Source organism: Solanum pennellii, chromosome 6 (genome assembly GCF_001406875.1).
Source record: "Solanum pennellii chromosome 6, SPENNV200".
Taxonomy (NCBI): domain Eukaryota; kingdom Viridiplantae; phylum Streptophyta; class Magnoliopsida; order Solanales; family Solanaceae; genus Solanum; species Solanum pennellii.
Window position 1 is genome coordinate 1805485 of NC_028642.1, and position 7952 is coordinate 1813436.

The following is a 7952-nucleotide window of genomic DNA, read 5'->3' on the forward strand; positions in this document are numbered from 1 at the left end:
ATACTCTCTTCAGCCAACAATACTTGTCCGATATATTTTACAAAATCCAATAATATTTATCTATTTTTATGTAATTCATGGATAATTTTATATTTAGTTCTCGTTTTACCCTTATCATTATTTATAGTCATTTCTATACTATTAGTCAAGACACTATGTTTATTATATTCAATAAGTGATATAGTAAAATTACCTTCTGTTTATAGTTCATTAAACAGTGTATCGATTCGATAGAGGATAATTATTATTGGACAGAGAGAATATATGTCATATGTTTAAATCACATCGGTAAATGAGTGAAAATATATGGATATTTAAAGATGCTATTTGTTGAAGTGTCGCTTAAATTGTTATAGAGAGCACGCTTTTATTGTTTCTTTGTATTCTCAATATGTCCACTCACGTGTGGTTCTGATTCTTTCTTCACGAGACAAGCATATGAAATTATTTTCGATATGTGTAATAGCGAGATTCGATCTCATGAGTTTTTTGTGGTTTGATTTACAACACGGTCTAAAGTTAATTTTGATAATATCTAATTTCAAATATAGTATTTTAAGTTTATATATGTATATGTGACTAAATTTAATTATTTTTATTTGAATGTCAGTCATTTTGTCACGTTTCATCTTATTTTGTTTGAATTTCAATCATATATGATTGAATAATAAGCTTTTTTTTGTCTATTTTTATCAGCTATCAATTATTTTTACTTAAGTTTCAGTCATTTGTTTATGAACTATAAATAGAATGACTAAAAATATAAACAGAAACTGAAATTCAACTATTTTAACTGACTCTTGTGCAACGGGATCTAAAGCAAGCACAAGATCAAGTGTATATAAAGAACTTTGATTAACAAATTCTTGTTAAACAAGTAGCTATATCAATACAATAGAAGAAAAAAAAGTAGGTATATTTCTCTAATCCTTTGAATATTAGGTAGACATCAACTAGTATACATGATCATCAAAATAAGTAAGAGAGAAAACCAAATTTCAATTCTTTATTTTCTCAAAAAGTATTTTCTTGCTAATAAAATCACATTTTTACTTTAGTAAATTATTTAATGTATAACATTATTATACAATATAAGAATATTGTGATATGAACATATTTTGAGTAATAGAGGCAAGTATTGCCAGCAAGAGTACAGAAAGGTTTAGGAAAAGTTTATCAATTATTGGTGGACAAATGTGGGTCCCATTCAAATGAAGGAATCCCATGTGGTGAAAGTGCAAGGGGCCTAGTAGTACAATCAGCAAGAGTGTTCTTACTCATAATATGGATGAGTAAGAATCATAACTCTTATCATCGTGTTGTTGTTCGGAGCTCATATTTAAATCTTGATTAAATTTAAATTATATATTATGATGTTTTTAAAAAAAAAATCATATTCAAGATTCAAATCTGACATGTCTAAGTGATGATAAAGAAGCACTGTGTTTTAATAATTATAATATGGATGAATAAGAATCACAACTCTTATCGTGAGGTCGTATTGAAGTATTAAATAAATTCAAATTGCGCATTGCAAGATCGTTCGAAGCGAGATGGTCATGCTATCGATAAGATTTTCTTCATACCTAAAATTCGAACTCAAGACATCTTATCAGGGACGGAGCTAGCATAGAAATAGGCGGTTCATCTAAATTCCCTTTGATGAAAAATATTACTATTTATACATGATTAACAATATTTTTTTTATATGTATATAGTAGATGTCGAATCCCCTCTGATTAATTCATGTTTTTCTTCTCCAAATTTTGAACCCTCTTATAAAAAATCCTAGCTCCATCATTGCATCTGATTAAGAATGAAGAAACATTATGTTTAAAAATATACGTCAAATTTTGATATATAATGTCTTTACTTAGGGCATAATTTTATATTTTTGACTATCTTAAACTATCAATTATTCTACAAGGAATCATTGTTTGTTCTCAAGCGAGATTGAAATCTGACAACTTATATATCTAGTTCATTTAATTCATCACTTTATTTTTTAAAATAATTTTCAATTTTTATTATTTGTGAAATTTAATAATCAAATTAATAACAATAATTATTCAGAAAATAATAATAGATAAACTCTAAAATCGAACCGCTCGATATAAAGCATTAGCTTAGGTGAGCCGATAAGAGATGGAAGGTGATATATATGCATGAAAATTGAGCGATAAGTACGATAGGAGAACGAAAGCCGAAAATGACGTAAGGAACGGCGCGTGGACCACTACGTTGTGGAAGCTGCGGTTAGATAAGAACAAAGAGAAAAATATTATATTTTTAAAATAATTTAAATTAATTTAATATAAATATCAATTTTGTATATTGAAAAAATATTTTGTGTTACATTAAATCATAATTACAAAAAATTTAAAAAGGGGTGAAATATGTGCATGAACCGATTAGATGGGGAAAAATTATTATTATTATTATTTATTAACATAGAGAAAGATAATATGGATGATTTTGTATAGTATTGTGACATAAAATTCATAATGTGCATGTATGATTAAATGAATTTGTTGGTCCAAAATCAAAACTTAATAAATGGTCCTAAAACTTGTTTGTTAAAATTTGTATATATTAATATATGAATTCAATCATTCTTTTAGAGGAAACTTGTTTATTGTATTATGATCTTAAATTAACATTATATTTAGGGGTCGTTTGGTATAAAAATGAATAATGCAGGGATTAGTAATGCAGGGATTAGCAATGCAGGGATTAACAATACAGGGATTAGTAATGCAGCGATTATTTTTATCAAGTGTTTGGTTCATTGTTTCTTATCTAATTTTGTGTGTGGTTTAAATGTTTTTCTTAAAAAAAAACTTTCCAATTATACCCTAGAGTTATTATGAGATTTTGTATTTCATGTAATTGAGTCAAAGTAGATAATTAACGGAGAATATTATTTTTTTATAACATTTTTAACTAGTTAGGAGAATAAAATTTTTATTGTCATGTTCACAATTTTCTCACTTAAATTATTTGAGAGTAAATAATTGTCATCTTAATAAATTAGAGTTAATAACTCAAAAGGCCACACAACTATAATGATTATAGAGAAAATTTATTGAACTTTGTTTTGTATCAATAAATTTTAAAAAACTCTTTATCATAAAATAAAATAAAAATATAAAATAAATATAGAAAAATAAATTAAACTACTTTTATACTCGAGATGTGTGTGTATATATATATACACACACACACTCTTGTTTTAGACTACTTGTGTAATGTTTAATGAACTTTCATTAAGAGACAATATTTTACTTATGAATTGTTCTTAAATTCATACATCAACATTAACATATTAGTCGGATTATAATATTTTATATTAATAATAAATAGATTAAGTAATTCATATTTTAGAAACAAAAAATTATATCTAAATAATAAAAGTTGTAAGCTAATTTATTTAAATAACTTTATTAGTATAAATATAAAATATAAAATATAAAATCAAAAAAATAAATTAAATATTAAAAGGATTTGAGGGGTATTTTTGTCTTTACCTAGAATAGTCCATGGTATTAGAGCTAATACCTCCAAATGGGAGGTATTAGCAATACATCACATAATACCATGTAGGATGTATTAACTAATCCATGGATTAGTTATACATAGGCTCACATTCCTACCAAACACAGTATTAAATTATACCACATCTAATACATGGATTATTTCTTTTAATACATCCTACAAAACGCCCCCTTAAATCATTGTTATCCATTGTATTGTATTGTATTGTAATTATACTTATAATGTATGTTTTGATTGTTATTTAAAATGTATTGTACTGTATTGTTAAATTTCGTTGTTACATACCAATGAAAATCCCTATTTTATGGAACAACCAATTTGGTGTGTTTCCATTATTACTTAATTTCTTTTTTCAATTATATTTTTATATAATATTTCAAAATATTATTTTATTCTTTACCTTAATTATTTAAATTTAATGAAACCTCCTACCCTAGGATAATTAAGGATATTTTTATAATACGATACATTATAAAATAATGATCCAAACAAAGTGTAAATGTTTTTTGGTATATTAAAACTATCATTGGAATCTTATAATTTTAAATATATAATGACTCTTTAAAGAAGCATCATTAATGTAGTATTTGATTGAAGGAAAATATCTTTTTTTTTTAAAAAAAAATGTATACGTAATTTTTATGTTTGTTTAATTATAACAATTAGAAAAATATTTCTTTTAAGAAAACAAGTTTTTAAATAAAAGATTCGAAAAATAAATTTAGCTTTGATTGAAATTATTGTTACGATACCAAATTTCATGTAGGCTCTTTACGCCCTGCATTATTTAATAGCGTATTTTAAAGATATATATATATCTACGTAAACACATTACTATTTATAATTAAAACTTTGTTAGAGACATTCTTGTCATTATAAGAGACAATTACCTAACATCTTTTATTAATTTGTCAAATCCAATATGGTATTATTGTTTTTCTGTTTTATTTTATTTTTCCAGGCTGGAGCCAATATGATGAGTTGTCACTTAATTCTCAATGTTTAAGTACTAATAATATTTTGTGAATTGATAGATAGCAACACTCATTCACTAAATTCTTTGGATCTAAACTGAAAAATTATTTGTCAACTCTCCTATTATGTCTTAATTTGTGTTTTATTAGTCGGTATCTGATCATAAAATTAATTTAAAAAAATTAAAAAAAAGTATTTGCAGTAGTATTAAAAAATAATTTATAAAATATTATACTTGTATTTTCACATATATTTTATTTAATTATTTTTAAAAATAAAATAAACGAAAGTGAAATTTTAGCCTAAAGTTGATCTACGGTAATCTTTTTTAAATTTGAGATAATTAGAATTAGAGCCGTCAATATGAGCTAGACCCGTCGGGCCGGCCTAGCCTAACCCGGATTTAGTAGGGTTGGGCTAAGATTTTTGAAGCCCATTTAAGAAAAAGACTTTTTAGCCTGACCTGAATAAGTCTGTTGATTTGAGGGGCCTGGGAAATATCGGTAGGGCCGGCCCGTGGGCTAATAAAATTTAATAAAAAATATAAGGGAAAATTGTATATAATAGCAAACTAATAACCTAAAATAAATGGAGTAGCTAGGGTTTGATTTAATTGTGCTCCATAGCAAACGTTGGCCAAAATTTGCCAGGCGCCTCTCTCCCAAAAGTCTCGCTCGCCACTCTCCCATTCTCGCCTCTCTCGCTTTATACACAGAATTGTATAATTTCTGTTTCTGTTTTGTATAAAGCGAGAGAAAATTGTATTTACACATGCAAAAACATATATCTGTGTTATACACTTAATTATACAATTTACAAACATTTTACTTCAATTCAATTGTAGACAAATGCAAATTTTATACAAATATTGCAGAGAAAAAGATCAACGAATTATACAATTGCGAATTATACAATTGCAGTGAAATACAATTTTCTCTAGCTTTATACAACAGAAGTGTATATATTGTGTTTCTGTTTTTGTATAAAGCGAGAGAAAAACATATATCTTCTTGCTATACACTTATAATTATGCAATATACATACATTTTAATTCGATTCAATTGTATGCAAAGCAAATTTTATAAAAGTATTGCAGCGAAATAGGCAGTGAATTATACAATTGCAGTGAAATGTGATAGCGAATTATACAATTGCAGCGAAATAGGCCAGCGAATTATACAATTTAGGCCGGCGAATTATACAATTGTATATGTATAGCGAATTATACAGTTTTATGTTTGCTATAGAGCGCAATTATGCAAACTTTGCTATAACATACAAATATGGATTTTTTGTTTGCTATATGTGAAAGTTATCCAAAATATAATATAGTATTAAATTTAAAATTAAAGAGAGTCCAAACTCAAAATAATTAGGTTAATATTTCTATTTAGATATTTATACTTTTAATTGGAAAAACTTAACAATTTTTTTTTTGTTTCTTGAAAATGGTAACTTAACTTAATAAATATTTTATAAAAATAATTTTATTTGTGAATTTGATTAACAAGTAGTAACATTAACATCATTTAATTTTGTCGATATTTATGATAACATTTTTAAATTATAATTTATAATTTTAAAAATTGGGCTGGCCCGTCAAGCCTGTAGCCCACGTACTTGTGGGTTGGGCCGACCATTTTCCGGGCCACATAAAAAATGGGCTAACCCAATCTGACCCGTAAAATGTCAAAGCTGTATGAGTTAGCTCAGATGAGGTAGGTTAGCCCATATTGACGGCTCTAATTAGAATCTCAAATTCAAATTTGAATTTAGATGAATATCTGTCATCAAATAAAAAAACCTAAAAAAATTATTTTTTGTGCTGAATAAAATTCAAATTATAAAGGTCAAATAACTTAATTTTAATCGTGACATTAAATAAAATAAAATTTACTATTATTTATAATCATAAAAGAAAATTATTTTATAAAATTATTTAAATTTCAAAATTCGAAAATATAAAAAAACATGGCAGCGGCGTAGCAGAAAAAAGGTGGGGCAAAAAATGCAAATAAAGAATCTAAAAATGAAGGTCATGTGAGGGGTGGGGAAATGTAAAGCTGGAATAATGCTTATCATGTTATTTTGTTTTCCTCTATACCACACCCCACATATAGTTTGTCATAAATACAAAAATTGAAAAAATAAAATAAAATTTGCGTTTCGTTTATTTATTAGATAGTTAAGTTAATTATATAAAATATATTATTTATATAGTAATAAGTATTAATTTCAAATAGAAAGTGTATGAGGTTTAACGATGAATTTATATGATTAGAGGAACTGATATAATAGATGAACAAGGACACAAGTGAAAAAGATGAAAAATTTAGATCGTAAGTATCTAATTGAAATATTTTAATAGAAGCTGAGGTATTCAACTGAAATATGACTTAATTCGAGTGTTTAAATGATATATATTAAGCAAATCAGAGTATTTAACGCATCACAACACTTAAACTTGTTAGAAATTGTATTTAAACACCAATTTAATACTTATCTCAATTTAATTTGAACACATGATAAAATAATTCTATTAGACAATTTAATTTAAGATTTGAAAAAGAAAATAAGGGTGTTTGTCTATTCGATACGTAGTTAAGTTAACTTCATGATATATGTTATTTTCATTTAGTTATACATACCAGTCTTAATCGAAACAAGACTAAGATTTGGTGACTTATTTGGGAACAAAACTACAATTAAAGAAAATAACATATTTTAAGCAGTTAACTTATTTACGTAATAAACACTTGAAGACACGATTATTTTTTTTGTAAAATTTGAGTAATAATTGTCTAATAGAAATAATATATTATGAATTTAGGTGCTTAATTGAAAAAATGATAACTTAAATGACTAAATAAAATTAGTAACAAATTCAAGGTGTTGCTAATATATTAGAATTTTTTTAAAAAAATATTTTTTAAAAATTTCAAATAAGAAAAAATAATAAAAAGGTATCATGAACCACGAAATCAATAAGCCAATATCATGAATCATGATCATGTAGAAGACAAGAAGTTTTGTACGCAAATTATTTTGCAAAATAATGTCGTTCTATTATTACGTGTCGAGTTATTCCTCTTTTAATTTTAATTGAATATGTATATATAATATAAAATTAAAAATAAAAATGAGTTAAAGATGTAGAGTAAAAGTAATTACTAATCGAAAAATTCTCTTAATTTTTGGTTTTTTTATTATTAAAAAAATGTAATTGTCACGACCCAAAACCGAGCCGCGACTGGCACCCACACTTACCCTCCTATGTGAGCGAACCAACTAATCTAAACCTTAACATTTCAATTTAATATCAACAGAAAGTAATGCGGAAGACTTAAACTCATTAATAAAAACCAATTCAATAACTTCTAAAATTCAACATCTATTATTCCCCAAAATCTGGAAGTCATCAC